At 43.2% G+C, this 21,959-nt stretch overlaps 1 protein-coding gene across 6 annotated transcripts in view; it reads right to left on the bottom strand.

The window, feature by feature from the left end:
• Nucleotides 1-21,959, bottom strand: part of LOC112115947 (guanine nucleotide-binding protein G(I)/G(S)/G(O) subunit gamma-12) — a 70,424-nt gene that overhangs the window by 40,790 nt on the left and 7,675 nt on the right. For 2 of the 6 annotated variants that reach the window (XM_024213185.2, XM_026655507.1), the window contains exons 2-3: nucleotides 4,682-4,740; nucleotides 2,140-2,262 (exon numbers count right to left, since the gene is read on the bottom strand). The gene's annotated coding sequence lies outside the window, so the exon portion shown is untranslated. Of the gene's footprint in view, nucleotides 1-2,139; nucleotides 2,263-4,681; nucleotides 4,741-4,904; nucleotides 4,978-20,161; nucleotides 20,181-20,739; nucleotides 20,810-21,959 lie in introns of those variants that run through there. The other 4 variants (XM_026655502.1, XM_026655505.2, XM_026655503.2 and 1 more) reach the window with 4 other exon arrangements.

Genomic DNA, 21,959 nt, shown 5'->3' with positions numbered 1-21,959 from the left:
ATATGGTAACCCTATTATTTTATATTTTTATTTTGAGTTACATTAAAGAGATTAGTGTAATAGAAAAACTGTGTGTTGAGAAGAAACCGTAAAGTTTTGTCCTCATCGAGAAATACAGGACATGATGCTAAAACAAAACATGGATTAAAAAAGAAGATGCCTTACAATCACTTGGATTATGAGCTATTTGAGAGGGGATTGTCTGTTATATGAATGTACAGCTCCTAGCACAATGGAGCTTAAGGGTGAGATTCTGTGCTGTGCCAGAACACGCAGCCCTGGGGAAGGGAATAGTTAAGGTGGCCTTGAGCCACCTTTCTGCCCTCCTGATCCTGCATCGTTTTGGGGGACAGAGGTCCTAGAGAAAAAAGAACAGGAGTACTTGTGGCACCCTAGAGACTAACAAATTCTCTAAGGTGTCACAAGTACTCCTGTTCTTTTTGCGGATACAGACTAACATGGCTGCTACTCTGAAACAGGTCCTAGAGAGTAATTTAAGACAGCCCTTGGGGCCTAAGTTTCAGAAGCCTCCCTAGTTGTCTTAAGGGCCACAGTGCTGCCTAGAATCTACTACGCTGCATGCTGTGATCCCACCCTAACACAGGGTTTGCAGTGGAGTCTTCAGAAGGTAGCCTTCTGGCTGTCTTCTGCATTGCCTGTGCCAGGACTTCTACAGCCCCTTCATGTCACTCCAGCTGTTTTACCCCATATAACAGGGTGAGAGCAGGGCTGACCTCACCCCTCCTCCCAGACTCTTGGTGCTACACCAATGCAATGGATTATTAACAATAATGCCAATGGTTTACTAGTGGGGATTGAGTAGACCGATTTTTTTGAATGCACGCTTTTCAACGTAAAGCTTTTATAGTCAAATAAAAAAAGCTCTAGAAAATCCCTGCTGTTTTGCACCTTTTAAAGATTTTCCATTTTCTGTTTCATAGAAAAATTTTACATGCACAAATTATTTTTCATATGTCCTATGATTGTCCCAAAAGGATTTCGAGTCTAATATAATATGTACTGTACAGTATAAAAGACTGTAAATTTCAGTATGCAATGTGAAACGGAAATAAATGCACTGAGATATGGTTTTATACAAAAGAGAGTTGAAGTCAGTGGTTTAAGCATGGGACTGGAATACCCCTGTTTACGTCTTGCTTAGATTCTGATGTATATTAATACATTTCACAACCACTTCCATAATAAATAGTACAACAACACTTAACTCTTGTATTGCATTTTTCATTTGTGGATCTCAAAACACTTATGAAGGAAAAGTATCATGTTCCCCATGTTATAGATTGAAAAATCTGAGGCACACAGAGGTGCAGTAACTTTTCCAAAGTCAATCAGTTCAGTGCATGTGCACAGTGAGAGAGATCCCTTTTTATAAGGAAACAGATTTCAGATTCTTGCTTTCAAGAGATTATTCAGAGTGAGTACATTTAAAAAAATTAAGCATCATTTTTACCTGTCTTTTAGTTTGGCGGTATTCCTGAATAGCATAAAAAACCCTACTCAGGTGTAAGGAAGTGAAGGAAAGCATAAGGCATTTACTTCCAATTTTCTCAACAGGATTCAGCATACTGGATACTCAGTTAAGGACTGGATTCTTCAAAGCCTTACTCCCAAGAGTAGCTCTGATGCAAGTAGTCCCACTGACTAATGGAGCTACTTCTGTGATTTAGGCTTTTTAAGGTCAAGCTGTCCTTTAGCATGTCTGGGGGATGAATGGCATGTGCAATTCTGTCAAGCACAACTGTTTGGTGGAGGTGCAAATAGTGGAGAAAATTAGGTCTTTTTCCCCCTCCATTTTTACTGATCACATTCCGAAAACTCAGACCATTACAGTAAATAAAAGTATCAAAGTGAAAGTTGACCCCTAGACCTAGTTACTTTGAAACCACTGTAAATTATCTCATTCAGGTAATATCAACAAAATGTCATTTATAAGAACAATTCGTACTCCTCAAATTGTAGTGAGATTTCTCTAAATCTTTCTCTAAGGAACATACCAATTACCCTCCAGATGGTGCTGTCAGCCTAATCTACAATTGGAAAGTTTTCCGATCATCTAAAAGTACGTATAAACAACTTTAATTTATAAAGAAGTCTTTCTCTCTGTCAAAAATAGCTTACCTTACAACATGTAGGGCAGAGATGGTCCTGTGGTCAAAACACCAGAATAGGAGTCAGGAGATCTGTGTTCGGTTTCCAGCTCCGCCACACAGTGGGTGTGTTACCTTGGGCAAATTCTTTAACCTGTAAAACAGGGATAACATCCACTTGAAAGGGTTGACGGGAAGCTATTTGTCGAGTATTCAAGGTCCTTGTTTGGAAGGCACTACATAAATGCAAAGTCCAGGTTTTATGAATTTATCAAAGCTTTTATTTTTGACCATTTTATTGGTTCTGTGACAAGGAAGAGAAACCCATACAGAAAGAAGTGTTGTATTTCAAGACTGTCAAACAAAATAAATTTATTTTAGCAGACAAATCAGGAAGTCATCTGCAACTGACTGACTGCCAGTAAACTGAATGAGCAAACCAGAAGCATAGGCACCGACTCCGTGGGTGCTCCATGGCTGGAGCACCCACGGGGAAAAATTGGTGGACCAGCAGCCAAGCTCCCCGCCCTTCCCCCCCTCCCCAGCTCACCTCCGCCTCCTCCCCTGAGCGCGCCACGTCCCTGCTTCTCCTCCCAGGCTTGCCACCGCGAAACAGCTGTTTTGCGGTGTAACAAGCTGTGGGAGGGAGGGGGGAGGAGGGGGAACGTGGCGCGCTCAGGGGAGGAGGCAGGGATTTGGGGAAGGGGTCCAATAGGGGCAGGGAAGGGGCAGAGTTGGGGTGGGGACTTTGGGGAAGGGGTTGGAATAGGGGCGGGGCAGGGGCAGAAGGGGGCAGGGCAGGTGTGGAGTCAGGGCGCGAGCACCCACCAGCGCCAGGAGAAGTGGCGCCTATGACCAGAAGGAGCATCATTTGTCGGATTGGGAGAAGAACTCTATCCAAAGTAGCAGATGACGCTCAGAAATTACCATTAAAAACACTGAAACAGGGACGTTGTTTCCTGAAATTCACGCATCAGAGCAGCACACAGAAAAATGAAGTATGGTCCAGGTCACTACATTTTTATTCAAGCTGAACTGGTATTGATCAGATGTCTGACATGCCTGCTTCTGCGCATGCTCTCTTACTCTCTGTCATCCGCCTCCCCAGAACAGCCATCACTGCTGGTTTTGGAGGTATGGTCCATAATGCGTAATGTATCTAGGTTTTTATATGGCCTCCATCACTGTATTATTTGAGTGCTTGATTTCACACAAGATAGTACCCTAATAAAAATAGTACCCATAAAAACCATTTGCCAACTTCTGCCTACCCACTTCCCCACCATGTCCACCATGATCACACCCACCCTGTACTTATTTGAATTAACAACACACAGTTTCAGGGTTTTATAAATAAATGGGCAACCAAGTATCCCTGAAAACTGACAAAGTCCCTGTCGGTTTTACAGAAGACATTGTTTAGTCTTGATTTTTGTAAACCCCAGTAGACTGGATAAATAACTGAATTTTTGGAACTGACAGTGAGCTGGGAAGCATGTGCGCACCGCAGAGACCAGCCACAGATTTACCGAGTGATCATATCCCCACTCAATTAAATCTCACAATCAGCAACCCTATGAGCCAGCTCTTCCTCAGACATAGGCCCTTGCTATTCTATGAAAATCTTCTTAAAGTTTCCCATCGTTGCTGACATCTGTTCAGCTCCGCTAGTGTTAGCATCACAGGAAGTCTTAGTATGATAGGATACCAGCTGCTGCTGATTCTTTTATTATTAATTATTATTAACAAACAAGTGTTGATTAGAGCTGCTCTGAGAAGAGTTATGACACGATGTTAAAGATGCCAGCAGCCCACCTATACCAAGTCTCCTAATATGCTAACACCAGTGAAGCTAAACAAGTGTTAATTATCGTGGAAAGTTTTTAGAAAGTTTGCATAGCACAGACAAGGCTGTACAATCAGATGTGAGCAGAGTCTGAGACTCTGAGCGCTGCTGCAAGTGGCAAGTCTACAGGAAGGTTGGCTGTCATGCTACCATATGCAGGCAGTTACTGACCTAGACTTGGAAGTGCCATCCATAATTCTGTTCACCTCCCCTGCACCACCTCTCCTGCACCTTGTAAGCACTGGACTGTTGCTGGGCATTAGGGATGATTGTGGCAGAGCAAAAGGGAGAAAAAGGATTGAGAGTGGATGTGTGACAGGATATTTTGCAGGGGGAAGACATGAGGGAATAACTAAAGAAGGAAAATGAAAAAGGCTGAAGCAAGGGAAAAGACAGATGAGAAAGGAACAGAAGAAAATGGAAAAATTAGAGAAGATAAAAGCATGGAAAATATGAGGAAAGAATGAACATCCAATACATTTAATTTGTTTAGTAGGTTCTTCATAATAAAAAGAGATTCAGTCGCTACTATTGCCTCCCAACCAAGTAGGATACGCAAACTATTCCAGAGCAACAAGAATGTTCAAATTCAGAGCCAAATATAAATGCTGATTTTATTTATTTTACTCCAGAGTAAAATTAAGGCAACTTGGTTTGAGAAATTGAATATCATGCCTTTTTATATTTTGCAATCAAAGACAGAAAAGGGTGTGTGCTGAAAACTTACCTAGACAAGCAGTCTTTCCACTTGTCCCAGCTCGTTCAGGTTTAATCAGCGTAGTAAATCTGTAACACAGTAAAATTAAAATATAGATATACCCATAGTATAAGAAAGCCAAAGATTAGAAACGAACACTGACATTTCTTATTACAAAGACTACAATATTTTGAAAGTTTCCTTATATACATGCAAAATAAAAAACAAACAAACAACCACACGCTGTATTCACCTCCCAAAGCATAAACCCAGCAGCATGGCCACAGCACAGGAAGTTTTCCCAAAGATGAGTGAAAAAAATCAGGAAGTTCCCAAAGAAGCCACCAAGAGGAACAGTTTTACATCTCTCCTTCAGTCCAACTTCTACTGTTATGTCTACAAGAAACCAGAACAGATTTATCTAGCCAACAGATAATGGCTAAATAGAGGGCCAGTGAGCATACATGGTATCTACTTAACAAATAATCCTTCGTATGTTTTATCTTTCTCCCAACTCTTCATACTTTCCTTGTCTTTTCCAACTGAGAGCCCTCTGGGGCAGGAACGGCATCTTGTGTTTGGGAAGTGCCTAGCATATAGGAGACACTAAAGCAATCATAAAAAATAATACTTCTTCTATCATTCTGAAAAATGATCTGAACCCAGGCCTCTTTGAAAAGTCAACTGGAGCTTGGTCTACTTTTAAAATTTATATCGGCATAGCTACATCAGTCAGGGCTGTGAAAAAAGTCACACCCCAGTCTGACAGCTATGCTCACAAAACACCCAGTGTAGACACAGCTCTGTTGACAGAAGAGTGCTTCTGTCCAGGAGCGGCTCCAGGCACCAGCACAGCAAGTGCGTGCCTGGGGCGGCAAGCCGCGGGGGGCGGCGTGCCGGTTGCCGTGAGGGCAGCAGTCAGGCTGCCTTCGGCGGCATGCCTGCGGGAGGTCCGCCGGTCCCGCTGTCATGCTTGGGGCGGCAAAATACATAGAGCCACCCCTGCTTCTGTCAAGGTAGCTAACATCATTTGAGGCAGTGGTGTTCCTGCACTAGTAGAAATAGTCCTTCTTTGAGTGTACACTGAATCTATATTAGGGGATTAACCAACACAGCTATGCAAGCATAGGCTCTGTGTTGTACACGTAGCCTCAGTGTCTGAAACCCTGGTCCCCATTGAAGTCAATAGCCGAACTCCCATTCACTACACTAGGGTCAGGATTTCATCCCTGTTCCTGCTCCTATTTATTGACTATTGAACCTGATTGTAAAGAGAGTCTCAGCCCCTCCCAGCATCAGGCCTTTAGCAACAAACAAGCTACTCACTCCCCTACCACAATTATTGACATTTTACATATTCTGTCTCACTTTAAATATTATGATAAAAATGAGCAAAAAATTGAAGCTTTTAGCTAAAAGATTTTGATATGGTTTAATGTGTAGAACAAAAAAATTATATTAATTTTTCATTTTGGGAGAGATTATTTTTAAAGCAAAGAAAAATGCATAAGTGCACAATAAAGGTGTATGCTAGAACAGAGTAGAAACACTTCTAGCTAGAAGCCAATAAACCTCAGTGCACAAGCAATGGAAGAGGGAAAGGTCAGTTTCAGGCATCCCAGGGAAGAGGGAAAGGTTGGTTTCAGGCATCATCAGTGAGAAAACCATGATTTAAATAATTGGGAGAGAAACCTTTTTAGAGTGTTTTACATATTTTTTGTTTTCTCACACCATAACTAAGGATCATGGGTATAAATTCTTCCCCCTTTGCTTTTGGTGTAATGTTTTTGGCAAGTTGCTGCACTCACTATCACTTTTTATTTTTATTTTTTTAAAGGAGTAGTAGTAGTTGTAGTAACCCTCTATCAACGTTTTAAGGAAATCATAATTTTTAGATGCATAAAAATTTGCCCTTTCTGAAGCTCACTGCTCCCAAAGCTGAGTTCCTAGTGAAGGTGGAAGGTTTACTGGCTTTGTCTAGCCTAGGATTTAAAAGTACATTGTTAGACGGTGTTAGCTATCACATTCTAGCTGCCTAGTGTAAACAAGGCACACTGCCTGTAACACATGCTAAACCGGTCAGGTTGAAGTGGGGAACCTAAGTTTTAATGCCATTTTAACCCATATTAGGAGTATGCAATGCTTTGTCTATGCTAGAGACTTTCAAATATATTCATTAAAAGGTGCTGGCTAACACCTTCTACCAATGTTCCCTTAAATCCTCATCTAGACCAGGTGGTCTCACAAGAAATTTTTTGGTGGCCTCAGAGTGCAGCCACCAACTCTTGCTGGTGGCCATTCTGACAATTTTTCTTAAAATACTTAATTAACTTTAAAAAAAAAAAAACAAATAAATATGCACATATACACGTCCAAATCATAATTTATTTAAGTAGGTTTTTATTGCAGACTCAATAATAAAAATAATGTACAGTTGTCTCTATTCTTTACTGGACCTAAACAGAATAGAAACAAATGTGATTTGCACGTTCTTGTTTTGTTGTTGTTGCTTCTTATGCTTTTTTTTTAAACTTGCTAGCTAGCAAGTCTGTTTCTGTGAAAAATGATATCTGTATGTTTGTTAACATTGCTTTGCCTCCCTCCCCATCATTGCCTAGGAATCTTTGGCCACACAAAAAGCCCCTGGTGGCCACATGCAGCCATATTTGAGAAATGTTGGACTGTAGACAAAGCCTTAGGGTATGTCTATGCTGCAATAAAACACCTGCAGCTGGCCCGTATCAGCAAGCTCACGGGGCTGAGGGGCTATAGAACTGCAGTGTAGATGTCTGGGCTCCAGCCAAGCCTGGGTAGTGGGACCCTGTGAGGGGGGGAGGGTCCCAGAACTCAAGCTCCAGCCCAAGTCCAGACATCTATACAGTAACTCCTCGCTTAACACTGTAGTTATGTTCCTGAAAAATGCGACTTTAGGCGAAACGATGTTAAGCGATGCTCTGCGTTTCTAGCTCATGCAGCCACCCTAGTTCTCACTGTGATGTGGCATCGGATAGTTGATACAACAAATTTACATGGGTTGAAGGACACATTCCGACCACTACATTTATGTCCTTTTGATTGGTTAGAGGTTTCCCCCAGTCGTCTTTAATATGTTTTCAGAAATAGTTAAAAGAAAAGGAAGAAAATGTGCCCTGTGCCACTCAGTTATGTAGTTGACAACTGGTCCTTTTCACTCTGCCAAGAAGTCTTGCTGTACTTCCAAGAGAAACAATGGCTTGTTTAGGACCTCTCCCATGAACTGCTAGTGTCAATTCATAAAAAACGAAAGCTTATATTGTTTTTTAATTAAGTTTCTAGCACTTATGGCAAAGAACAAAACCTTCCAAATGTGAAGTGAGTGTGAACCAATGCAGTGCTTTTTTTGCCAAATCTGCACATAAACTGCACCAGTAAGAAAGACCTCTGGGCAGGTTCTGTGCCTATTCAGAACTTAGAGCCAGTCAGAACTGTCATTTCAGCAAAATAGGTTTTCATTGAAACCAGAATGTTTTGTGCAGATGTATCAGTTTAATCTCCATAAATCAGTTTCCAAGAAATGTTTGTCAGGATTCAGGAAGGTCTTTAGGTCTGGGGCACGGGAAGGGTAGGGGAGAGGGGGAGGAGAGATGTGAATAACACCTTTATTCACTGTAAAAAAAAAAAAAAAATCACATTTAAATATATTCAAAATGTCATTAAATACGTTAAATATACATAAAGAAAGGAATAAATAGCAATAAACCCACCCCAAACAAACATTACACATGGATCACTATGGCGTCACCAGAATCAAGTTTGCTCAAGACATTATTAATACATCAGGTGAATCAAAACATATCCAGACTTCAAAGTGAGCTTATAAAAGGTAGCAAACCCACAGCCAGGCAACGATCAGCATGCAGAACAACTCCAGCACATCACACCCCTTTACCCCTGTCACTTTGTCCTTGGGAAAGTTCAGAATGACCAGTTTGGCCTGATACAGTAACACCAGCACACACACACACACACACATACACACACACACTCTGTGTATTGCACTCCCAGAATAAACTCAAGTTTGGAGGAAAACAGTTCCCAGCAACTGAAAAGCTACCGCAAAAACCCAAAAAGATTAATCAAATGGGAACAATTGAGGAAAAAATGAAACACTGCATCCAAATAGGATAGAATAGGATCTTGTAATTGGGACAGAGAAGGGAAATAGGTCTCCAGTTCCGCACATCATAGAGGTCCCATTTCTTGGGCAGCAGGGTAATTACTGCCCCGTGACAACTGAGGGACAGCTCCTTCCTCTAGAAGCACTCCAGAAACCACTCAGGAAAATATCAGGACCAATAAGATCCTAAAATGTAGACAACAGCCCACCTATCCCTGAGGCTTTGCCTGTAGAGAGCTGCTGGACCACAATAGAGCTCCTGCAAGGACAGAAGGGCTCCAGACATTGTTGTTCCTCACTAGCGAGACAGGGCAACCCGTGGTGCAGCTCCACCATTGCCAGCATGTCACAGGACTCAAGTGAGTACAAAGCACTACAGAAGGATACAGATGCTTTCTGGATTTCCACAGAATCAGATGTCAGACATGCCCTGGGCAGCTGGAGACAGTGAATCTGCTGACAGTCCACAGTGTTCCTCTCCAAACCAAAGACATTTCTCATGTCATGCAGCTGAGGGAAATGGGCCCAAACCAGAGCTCCCTGCAATGTTCTCCTCCAGAAAGCGCTCTGGAGGCTCATATTTTGATATCAGGTTCCCAACATCAAGGCTGCCATGAAGATCCACAATGTCCCATTCCAGGGTACTCAGCATGACACAAGGCCCTTACAGCAGCCTAGGTGTAACATTGGCAAAACAATTGGATTTGGACCTCTCATGTTCTGCCGCTGTCTCAAGGACTCCTAGAAGGACTTCTGCTGCTGCCGCCAATGCTCCCAAAACACAGCTAATGCCTGGGTGAAATTCAGGTCCTGAAACAATTTGGTGATAAAAACACCAGCGGGAAGCACAGGCAGGATAGGGGAGAGAAACACTGACAGAGACATAGTGATGGTCAGCCAAGCGAGTGGGAGACAAGCAGAACTGAACGAACAATCATGCTGGACTTTACAGCATAAAAGCAATCCAGTCTAGCCCCAGAGATGTGGTTGGGGTGGCCTTTGAGCCAAAGTATTGCCTAACAGTGGTGTGAGAGAACCTCCAGTCATCCAATAACCCAAAATTCTACACGAGACAATACAGCTCCTTGGCCAGCTGAGGGTGTGGCTCCGGAGGGCTCCTGTCTAAAACAATATATAATACAGATGAAGTCATCATCCCCGCCCCTGCAGACAATAGTAGCATTGAGGACCACAGCCAAGTAGGAACTGGGTATCTGCAAAAAGGAAACATGGGCCTGCCCCATAGTACGGGCACAGACAGTAAAAAAAACTAACCACCACAGCACCAATGCACACCTCCATCTGGAGGATCTGACCTTGCACAATCTCCTTCACAAAGGAAAGCTGCACTCTGGGAGAAGAGTACAGACACCCTAGCACTGACATCAGAGCCATGGCTCAAACAACCTTCCCCTTCCTCTTCATTCAGATAGCTTCCTGGTCATCAGGATCCAAACAAATCTCTTGCAAAAAAGACTGGCCAGGTTTTATCAGAGAAGCTCAAGAACTTGTGCCCTTCAACAACCACCCTGGTACCCATTAATATTCAGAGAGCTGGGGTTGAGCAGCACCATAGAAGTTAGAAGGATAAAGATAGAGAGCAGAGGGAAACAATGCAGAGTGGGAGGACCCAGAGATACATGAGCCACAGGGGAGTTTTATCGCCCTGAACAGTCCCGGCATGCTTTCTGACCTTGCCTACCTACTTCTTGAGATGGAAACATTTCCTGCTATCAAATGAGGTATCGCTCAAAACAAGAGCAGCCAAATGAACAAAGCACTGCAGATCAAGGAAACAGGCCTCAACCTCAATTCCCCATTTCCCTTTAGTGTCATCTCAAAAGTCACTCATCTCCTGCATGCTGTACCACCCTTCCTGTCCAGCTGACTGGTGAGAACATCAGGGACCAGCAAGAAGTCAGAGACATCATCATCTTCTTCATCTCCCTTGGACTCCACTAACACAGAAGAATATCGGGCTCCTGCTGCAGCATACCCATTCAAAAAGGGGCCAGGCATAGGAGAAGTAGCGGGCACATCAATCAGATCCATCCTCAGAGGAGTAGGCGGTGGAGCAGCCTGAGGCTGAGACTCAGTGTCACCACCACGGAATGTGGGATCTGAAGCCAGTGGACTCACCTCACTTGGGGGAAGCAGGGCACCACTGGGAACCCCAGGTATGGAGCTGCTACCTAGCACTGCACAAACCTGTTCCCCAGGAGCCTGCACGGCTCCATCAGCCGCCACATCCAGCAACTCAGGGGCCTCCCAAAAGCTTAGCCATTTTAAAAACTGTCCCAGGCGGATCAGGATTTGTAGCTGTTTGTTTCACAAAGAGGCACTCCTCAGTGTCTGGGACTTGTTTCCTATCAAGCAAAAACTATCAGGTCACAACAGGGGGCTGACCCCTGAACAGCACATCTAGGGCAATGAGGCAATGCGGATCCCAGAGGTGCAGGCATGGACTTCTGTTGGCCCTGTAATGCCCCAGCCTCCTCCCTTCTATTTTTGGGCCCCATATTCTTACCGTGTCCCCAGATTTCATGGTACATGGGCGAGATGCCCTCAAATGACCTGGCTCATCACACAAACATTAAATACTGTAAGTGGTGGCAAACATCATATAATCCAATATTTATCTTGTTCTGTTACTTGCATGTCTGTATTAGCCAAATTGCTGCCACACATCCCATCAATATGGTACTTCAGAACCAGGTTTAAAGGGCTGGTCAGGGTTATTTTAAACCACATTAGCCTGGCATCAGAATGACATGACATGCCTCATGCCCAGACTGACAGCCAACTGGATCATCCTAATGGCAGAAACCACCTTCCCATAACGAGAGAGGATCTCATTGCAAATAAGTGGAAGGGGAACTGGTTTAAAACAAAAAACAAACAAAAACTTAGCAGGAGTAAAATGGAAAATGGGAACAAAAGACTCCTTTACCCAGAGCAGTGAATTTCATGCTGCTGCTGCTGAAGAAGACTATGAGCAATAGCAGAGACAGACACTGGATCTATTCACTGGCAAGAAGGACTTAAAAATGGAGTCAGAGTGGAAGAAGAGATTTCTCTTTATTTCCCTCCACCTATGTTGTACCCAGGAACTTCTGGAGTAAGTGGAAGGGGGGAAAATAAGAATATAAGCATTTTCTCTTTTTTCAGCAGCCAGGTTTGTGCATGGGGAAGGGTTTTGAATCTATTTATTCAACACTTGCTAGTCAGAAGCTACAAAACAGGATTCTGTTCAGAGGACTCAGGGAGAGCACCTTGGTATGAATCCCAACTACCCTTGGCTTCTAACCTGAGCTTTGTCCCTGGATAATAGCCCCTCACCCCTCAGTTTAGTCCTCGCGCTGTTGTGCTGTTAGGTGTTCTGCTAAATTTTGAAAGTCCTTTGCATAAAAGAGGTTGATGATTGAGTACATGGGATGATTGTAGATGGTATAGATTAATGGGATAAGAAAGAAAAGAGAAGTAGAGCACAGAGATTATTTTGGAGACGGGGAAGAGTGGAACAGAAAATATAGGGAAGGAGGTAGAGAACACAAACAGAAAAAGAAAGAAAGGAATATATAAAGTAAATGGGAAAGAGAAACAGTGAGAACAATTAAATGGAAAGTATGTCTGTCATGTTTCACATCACAGGTGAAAATTTTAACTTAAAATGAATTAAAAGGGATTGGCTGAGGAATTGATTAATGGTGCACAAAACTTTTTGCCTTTAAGTCAGCAGTTCAAAACCAGCCCAAGTTTCTAGTGACTAAAAGGTTTTTTTTGTTTTGTTTACTTGTTTAAAACCACCACATGATTTACATGAAAAGCATTTGATGGTTAAAGCCGAATTTCCAATGGACAAAAACCATCTCACCAACTGGCATAAGAGCCTGTCTTCACTAGAAAATAAGGTTATGGTGGAATACAACCTTGGGGAACCATATTAACTAACACAATGTTCAGTACTGCTCCAGGCATTAAAAAGTCATAAGTCAGGAATCAAAAGACCATGAGATTGGCTTAAAAATTATGACAAAAATAATTCAACCCTTTTTTTATTTTTAATTTTCCCTCTAGTTTGACCGTTTAGGCCACACCTGGTTCACATTTTCAAGTTTGTTTTCTATAACCATGAGGGCTAGAAACTTTTTTTTTAAATAAAAGGTGAGATTCTCTTGCAATGTCTTAGGCCTTGTCTACACTGGCAAGTTTCTGTGCATAAAGCAGCTTTCTGCGGTGCAACTCCTGAGGTGTGCACACTGCCATGGCACTTAGTGCGCAGAAACTGCGCAGTTGCAGCACAGTAAAAAAAAAAAAAAAAAACCCCACACACACACCATGAGAGGTGTACAGCTTCCTGCGCTGGGGCTGCAGTGCCAGTGTAGACACACTGGTCAATTACAGCGCTGCGATTGGCCTCCGGGAGGTATCCCATAATGCCTGTTCTCGCCTCTCTGGTATCGGTTTGAACTCTACTGCCCTGCCCTCAGGTGACCAACTGAGAGCCCCACCCTTTAAATTCCTTGGGAATTTTGAAAGTCCCCTTCCTGTTTGTTCGGGGACGCGTGCAGTGGTCTCAGCACATCTTTCCAGGTGACCATGCCTGCTCCACGCACCAGGCGATCTCCCACTTGGAGCAATGCCGAGCTGCTGGACCTCATCAGCATTTGGGGAGAGGAGGCTGTCCAGTCCCAGCTGCACTCCAGCTGTAGGAATTATACCACCTATGGACAGATTTCACGATGCATGACAGAAAGGGGCCATGACCAGGACACACTGCAGTCCAGGGTCAAAGTGAAGGAGCTGCGGAACTACTACCACAAGGTGTGGGAGGCAAACCGCCACTCTGGGGCTGCGCCCACGGGCTGCCAGTACTACAAAGAGCTGGACGCAATACTCAGTGGCAACCCCACTTCCACTGCGAAGGCCACTGTGGATACTGCAGTGGCTTGCGTGCCAGTTGAGAGTGGACAGAGCCAGGGGGAAGAAATCTTGGATGAGGATGTGGAGGGGGACCCAGAGGCAGAGGACGACTCGGAGGTCAGAGATGCATGCAGCCAGGAGCTCTTCTCTACCCTGGAGGAGGCTAGCCAGTCACAGCTGTCGGATGTTGGCGAAGCACAAACAGGAGAGAAGACCCCTGGTAAGTGGATTTGATTTTGGGAATCGCTGAAGCAAGTTGTTGGGGGCAGGAGGGTTGCAGAAAGCAGGCTTGTGTCTGTATGATGTGCGTCCCACCACACGCCTAGTCTGAGCGGCAGAACAGGGTGTTGATTGACTCCCTCACTTCATGGGACTCTCCCTCAGAGAGCTGCACGAAACTCTCATGGAACTACTTGGCAATCTGCTGCTACGGGTTCTTTGGCAGAGCTGCTTTTTTCTTGCCCCATTAAGGGTAACTTTCCCGCGCCACTCTGCCATCACTGCACATAGGCGACCTGCAAAAAAAGGGCCAGGGTGGAAGCCTCAGCCTTGGAGAAGACCCTCCCTTGATTCCCTGCTCACCCTCAGCAACAAGATATCTTCCATAATGAACACAGCCTGTGGAAAATGTGGGGACAGTAAGGATTATAAGGCCTCCCCTACAGTGCTGGCTCTCCCCAAGAGCCACATGCCCAGTGTAGATATGGTCCTGGAACACTGATTTCCCCTGCGGTTACTCACCATTTTGGGGGTCTTGTGGCTCATGTGTGCTTGCCTGGGATCAGCCAGTTAGTGACAGGTATGTGAATAGTGGCAGTGTTTTAAATCACTGCAACACACAGACCACTGATTCAAACAATACTGCTTCTGTAAAATGTTGCATTTTGGCTTCACAAATATGACCTTGGGAGCCCAGCCTCCCTCTTTATCGCTGGCTGAACAGCTGCGCAGAATTATAAAGCGGACACGAAGAACTAAAGAGGACTTTCTGTGTGATGTCATGATGACGCCGCAGCCAAAAAACAGGAATTGAAGGAGTAGCAGGACAGCAAGAAGGGGGACCGAAAGGAGAACGCAGCTCGCCAGAATGAAGCCACGGAGCGGTTCTTAAATATTATGGAGCGCCAAACGGACATGCTCCAAGCACTACTAGCACTGCAAACCGAGCAGCTTCGTGTCTGGCCTCCTCTGCAGCCACTGTCGCACAATTCTTTCCCATGCACCCCCCAGACACCGCCAACACACTCTTATCAACCTCCTGGCTCCAGTCTGTACCCGCTGCATTCCACTCCTGCCCCGTCACAGTCCAGCCCTGCAGACTCCCACTATCCACTGCACTCAACACCCATCCCTCTGCAGTTTGGCCCTGCTGAAGTACAGTACCCGCTGCACTGTACTCCAAAGGACAATGTTGGATATGATTCCTGGACATACACAAATCTTTAACCGTCCCAGGGCCTCACCTCCTCCTGGGACTCTCCCTCCCCCGCATATCATCCACAGTGCTGATGTGTTTCTTTGTTTGTCTCTCTCCTCTGGTTGTTGTTTTTTAAATAAAAGAATTGTTTTGGTTTGAAAGCAATCTTTATTCCCTTAATTGAAAGCAAAAAGAGCCCTGCAAAGCAACAGGCAATTTTCTTAAACCTTCACAGTGCATTGTCTGCACCAATCACAATCACCTCCTAGCATCCCAAGCACAGCAACAAATATTAGTGGCTTTCAGCTTAAAATTGCTGCCTCAAGGCATCCCTCTAGTAGCCCTGGTCTCTGGCTGTTCAAATTCAGGCTCCAGATGCTGAGCCTCAGCGGTCCAGCCCTGAGTGAAGCTTTCACCCTTCCCTTCACAAATATTATGGAGCGTACAGTACACGGTTATAAGCATAGGAGTATTGTCATAGACAGCGCCAGCGGGCCTTTAAATGTCCAAAAGCACACTCAGTCATTCTGCACTTGCTCAGCCTGTTGTTGAACCACTCCTTGCTGCTGTCAAGGTTCCCCATGCCTGGCTTCATAAGCCATGGCATTAAGGGGTAGGCGAGGTCTCCCAGGATCACAATGGGCATTTTGACTTCCCCTACGGTGATCTTCGGGTCCGGGAAGAAAGTCCCTGCTTGAAGCTTCCTGAACAGGCCAGTGTTCCAAAAGACGCGTGCATCATGCACCTTTCCGGACCAGCTTGCGTTAATGTCCGTGAAACTCCCACAGTGATCCACAAGTGTCTGGAGAACCATGGAGAAATACCCCTTCCGATTAATGTACTCTGTAGCTAGGTGGTCTGGTGCCAGAATTGGAATATGTGTGCCATCTATCACCCCTCTGCAGTTAGGGAAGCCCATTTGTGCACAATGTCACACATGTTGCCCAGAGTCACGGTCTTTCAGAGCAGGATGCAATTAATGGCCCTGCACACTTCTATCAACACGAGTCCATCGGTCGACTTTCCCACTCTGAACTAGTTAGCGACCAATCGATAGCAGTCTGGAGTAGTCAGCTTCTACTGTGCAATCGTCACATGCTTCTCCAATGGCAGGGCAGCTCTCATTCTCGTGTCCTTGTGCCACAAGGCTGTAGCGAGCTCATCACACAGTCCCATGAATGTGGCTTTCCTCATCCGAAAGTTCTGCAGCCACTGCTTGTCATCCCAGAAGTGCATCACAATGTGATCCCACCACTCAGTGCTTGTTTCCTGAGCCCAAAAGCAGCGTTCCACTGTGGTCAGCTCCTCCGTGAATGCCACAAGCAATCTCGTGTCATAGCTACTATGCGTGGCGAGATCAATGTCGAACTCCTCTTGCCTTTGTAGTTTAAGGAATAATTCCACTGCCACTCATGACATGTTAGTGAGAGCGAGCAGCATATTGGTCAACAGTGTGGGATCCATTCTTGCAGACCAAAGAGGCACAGCGCACGGTACACAAACCATTGAAAGATGGCACCAAATGCGGACGCAAGCACAGGGATTGCTGGGATGCGAAGCAATGGATCACAGGGTACTGGGACAGGACCCAGGATGCCCCGCGACTCCCTCCACTTTCCCACAACTCTTAGCGGCAGAAGAGGAAGAGATGCTCTGTGGGATAGCTGCCCGGAGTGCACTGCTCCGAATATCGCTGCAAGGGCCACAAGTGTGAACATGCTATTGCGCAGGCAGCTGACAGTGTGAACACACAACAGCGGTTTCTCTTCGGCGCTCTCTGAGCAGCGCTATAACTGCCAGTGATGTAACTCTGCCATAGTAGACATACCTTTAATTGAAGCAGCTGTAGCTTAAAGAAAAACACCAAATATCACAAGACTCAGATAAGCAGGCAACACTGCAATGGTAAATTTGACTTTGCATTCATTAACAATGGGGGCAAACAATGCTTAAAATTGTCGCTTGATTGTGAGTCAAGTGTTAAACACTACTTGTCCTCATCTACACTGACAGCAAAATCATGCCTAGGCTCCTCAAGGTTGTATCCTGGTACAACCAAATATTCTAGTGAAGACAAGCTTGTATCAATCTTGTTGGCAGTTTTAAGGAAGAGACCAACTTAAAGAAAGAAAAAGTGCCATCAAGACAGGAAAGGAAAGCAGGCATAACAAAAGCAAGAGGGACAGAGCAAGGGGTTTTTTTCGGGTTTTTTTTTAATGTTTTAAATAGAGAGTTGACTGATATATTAGTTGCAGGGTGTTTAGCAGCATATTTTTCACCCTGGCTAGACTTACCTAATATCTCCTAGCTTAAAGGTTAAATTTTCAAGCCCTATAATAAAGAGGTTAAGTGAATTCTTATTTTGCTAAATCTTCATCATCTTTAAGAACTATACTGCACTACCATTTTAAAATGGTACGTTAGAGGTATGTCTATGCTGCAAAATACTTGTGGTGCGAAGTCTCAGGATATGTCTACACTGCAATTAAAAACCCGCAGCTGGCCCATGCCAGCTGACTTAGGCGCATGGGGCTCAGGCTAAAAAGCTGTTTAATTGTGGTGTAGACATTCTGGCTCAGGCTGGGCTCTAGGACCTTGCAAAGCTTGGAAGCCCAAGCCTGAACATCTACATCACAATTAAACAGCCCGAGCCCGATCCTCACGAGTACGAGCCAGCTGGCACAGGCCAGCCGCAGGTGTCTAGCTGCAGTCAGAACTACCCTCAGAGTTCGAGTCAACTGACTCAGGGTCACAGGGCTAAAAATAGCAGTGTAGATATTCATGCTAGGGCTCTGAGACTTGCTGCAGTGTTTTATTTATTTTTCTGTGTAGATGTACCTTAAACTATAATTGTCAAAATAAATGAATAAAGCACATTGTGTCTTTAGCATTAGCCTTCCTTTATATCATTTGTTCCTTTCCTGATTCGTAAAATTCAGGGATTTGCAATGGTCTTCCCAATCATTAATGCAAATTATTGAACTGCTGTCGTATGTGGGAAATTTTATAACAAGAATTCATATACATACATACGAGGTAAGTTTACGCATATGAATTCATGTCTATATATTTATTAGGGCTGTCAATCACAGTTAACTCATGTGATTAACTCAAAAAAAAATCATGATTAAAAAATTTACCACGATTAATCACACTGTTAAACAATAGAATACCAATTTATTGAATGTTTTTGGATGTTTTTCTACATTTTCAAATATACTGATTTCCATTACAATAGACTACAAAGTATGCAGTGCTCACGTCATATTATTTTTATTACAAATATTTGCACTGTAAAAATGATAAACAAAAGATATGAGGTGAATTGAAAAATACTATCTTTTTTTACAGTGCAAATATTTGCAATCAAAAATAAATATAAAATTAGCATTATACACTTTGTATTCAGTGTTGTAATTGAAATCAATATACTTGAAAATGTAGAAAACACCCAAAATATTTAAATAAATGGCATTCTATTATTGTTTAACATTGCACGCTTAATCTTTTCATCGCACGCTTAATCACGATTAATCTTTTTAATCACTTGACAGTGATTATTTATGTTTTAAAATTATATACTTACTAAAACCCATTCAATTATTTTTGCTAGTTTATACAAGTGCAATACTTTAAATATGAAAGCAGAGTTATTTTGTGAAAGACAAGTCAAAGATTCTTTAAAAACCCTGCATCCAGAGTTTTTCAAGTTATGCTAAACTACTGCCACATTAGTCTATTTTAACTATGCCTCTGTAAACTCAATAGTCCATTATTAATCATCTTTTTTCTTTTAACTAGGTAAATCCATCTCAGCAGGCTTATGCTATTAACACGGCATATGCCGCTTTGGGCAGATCCCTCTATAGTCTTCCCTTTTCTTGAGAGAAAAAGGAAAACAAAGTAGCTGCAATGCAACACAAAATATTTACTCTTCTGCACCATTTACATAAGAGAGTAGGCCAAGTGAGGCCAACGGGACTGCTCATGAAAGGCTTATTAACTTGAGTAAAGATTGCACCATTATTTCTGTTGTGTATTAATAAACTCAAAGCAGAAATGAATTATGGCAGCCACAGATGAATCGCCATATCTTTTCTAGACTTACGATACATTCCGGATGAAATAATATGGTCAACATTTCCATCTACTTTTACATAGATTCATATTAATCAAATGTGAAAACAATAGAGCAAATAAATGTTTGACGAGTGTAATACTTCCATTTTGCATAACGCAAAATTCTCTAACTAAACTCCTGCTCCCTCAAAGTTATGTTTGAGAAGTTAAGAGACATACAAACCGATAGCATATATCAGAGTAAAATACCTGCCACACTTATTATAGCTAAAGTTTCTTTGCAAACATCCTAAAAACATACACAGTATCATTGCAAAAGATCATCTTCCACAAATGCTTATTCTTTCAATTCAAACTGATATGGACTGCTCTGCAATAGAATTTAATTTATTCCACTGAGACACTGAATTCTAATAAATTGTGAATTCCTGTTTATGTAAACTTGACTTAAAAAATAATACAGAATGGAAATTTTCTTCCTGAAAAGCTTCATTACTTATTGAAATGATTAATGACTTAAAGCAACAAGCCAGTTTTAAGGATTTAAATTCATAAACACAGACAGTTCAAATAGCATGTAACTGTATATTCAACCAACTGTTAAGAAAATTTAAGCATGAAAACATAACTACACAGAACAGAAATCTAAACATATCCTATTAGGGATAGGCAGTTTACGGAAAACATTTCTGGAGACTTCCTACAGTGCATTTAATTTTTAAATATAAAATTTACAATTGATTTAAATGACTGAATTCCTGTCTGCTATGTACAAACAATTTAAAAACAAATAAGCATTTGGCAAAAAAGAAAATTTCTAACATCTAATTCGATTGATGGTCTCCTGCCTAGGATTGCAAGGCAAGATGTCATGAACGGGAAATAAATAAATGATAGTTTGTTCCACATTAGGATAAGATCCTGTAAACACTACCTGCCAACTAATAGTGCCTCCATTTAACTTGTTCACAGGATATGGCCTGCAATGTTTTGTCTCCCACCAATGCCTACAGGCTCCTGGCCTGCAGAAGAGCTGAGCTCCCTCTGAAGGGGCGTGAAGAACCCAGGAGTCCGGGCCCCCCTTCCCCTGCTGTCGTGGCTGTGTGTGTCTCAGCTTCCGCTCCCCCTCTTCTGGTGACAGACGACACTCCAGGCGTGCACCCCATGACCGAGCTGCTGGGCCCCCCACCCTCAGAGGTGGGGGGAGGGGTGACCCACCCACCCCCAGATCCTACAATAAAGAAGAAACTATTTAAACAGAAAAAAAACCAAAACTATCCACCAAGTCACCTTCTCCCCCCGACTCAGCTATTAGCTACAGTACACAGTACTTTGGAAACCAATCCCTGCATCATTGCTCGCCTCCCACCTACTATTTATCTAGATGTTGCAGGCCAACCAACACTTTTAGATGATCCAACACTTTAAATATAAATATGCAGCAATGGTGTGCTGTGTAGGAAGGGAGCATCGCCTATTTTGGCAAAGAACAGAGTAATTTTGGATTCTAACCTTAGCTCTGCAACTCACTGGGTCACCTTGTGGTCAAATCAAAACTTCCCCATCTCTCAGCTTCTCCACCTTTAAATCGGACAAAAATAAAACTTATACACCTCACAAACTTAGTGCACGTTGAGATCTTTTGATGAAAGATAACATACAAGTCTTATATTATTTCATGCAGGGAACACTGGGCACAGCAAAAAATGGGGGCTGTTTTGGCCGCTGTGGACCCAAAGAATTTTTATACTTTTTAAAAGAAATCTGATTATATGTAAGACATCAGGAGGTTCTGATGGGAGTGAATGTTTTTAAATTGCTATATCTTTAAGTCTATAGATATTGACAGTGTTCCTTTAAAAAAAGAAAAAAAGTTACCTCCCGGAAGAAATAGAGAGGATACTCTTTACACTTTTAGAGAGACATCCTCCCAGGAACCTCAATGCACTATGAATATCAGTGAACCAAGCCGCACTACACTCCTTTGAGTTAGGGAGGTCTCATTTGCAGGAGAGGAAACTGAGATGCAAAGAGGTGCACAGTTCTGTGCCTTAACCACACACAAAAAATACTCATAAAATAACACACCCTCCCAGAAAAGCAGTTTTGGCTTCTCAGATGAATATGTAATTGATGCGGGATGGTGGAAGTGGACTAGTGTTCATTTATAAGCAATTAGCTCCCACCATTTTATTAAAGCACAAAGATGAATGTCAACCTGGATCAAATTAGAAAGAGTCATTGAGTAAGACTAGATGATATAGCTTTTATACTTCCCCACAAAAACACTTATGCATTGCACAATACATTTTCTTCTGGTTTTGTTCAATTTAATTGTAAAGCGGGCTTTCTACCACTCCCACTGGATGACTATTCTACATAGCAACAAGTCTCATGGTTATAAAATTCCACCTGATATTCAGGCTGCATTTTCCCTTTCTAATGATACCCAATTACTCCTAATTATAGCCCCTTGAATGATAATAAACAATTCTTTTCCCTCCTTGGTATTGACATCCTTCAAATACTTGGAGATAGTTATGACTCCACATCCCCTAAGCTGCCACTTAGCCAGGACCTACATTTAACCCAGGGGCCGGCAAGCTCTGCTCGCCAGGGTAAGCACCCTGGCTGGCCGGGACAGTTTGTTTACCTGCCGCATTGGCAGGTTCGGCCGATCGCGACTCCCACTGGCCGTGGTTTGCCATCCCAGGCCAATGGGGGTGGCGGGA

The sequence above is a fragment of the Terrapene carolina genome, unplaced genomic scaffold, assembly GCF_002925995.2.
Source record: "Terrapene carolina triunguis isolate 2854851 unplaced genomic scaffold, T_m_triunguis-2.0 Scaffold210, whole genome shotgun sequence".
NCBI lineage: Eukaryota > Metazoa > Chordata > Testudines > Emydidae > Terrapene > Terrapene triunguis.
Note: the sequence above shows the minus strand (reverse complement) of the source record. Positions and strands in the feature narration are given on the sequence as shown.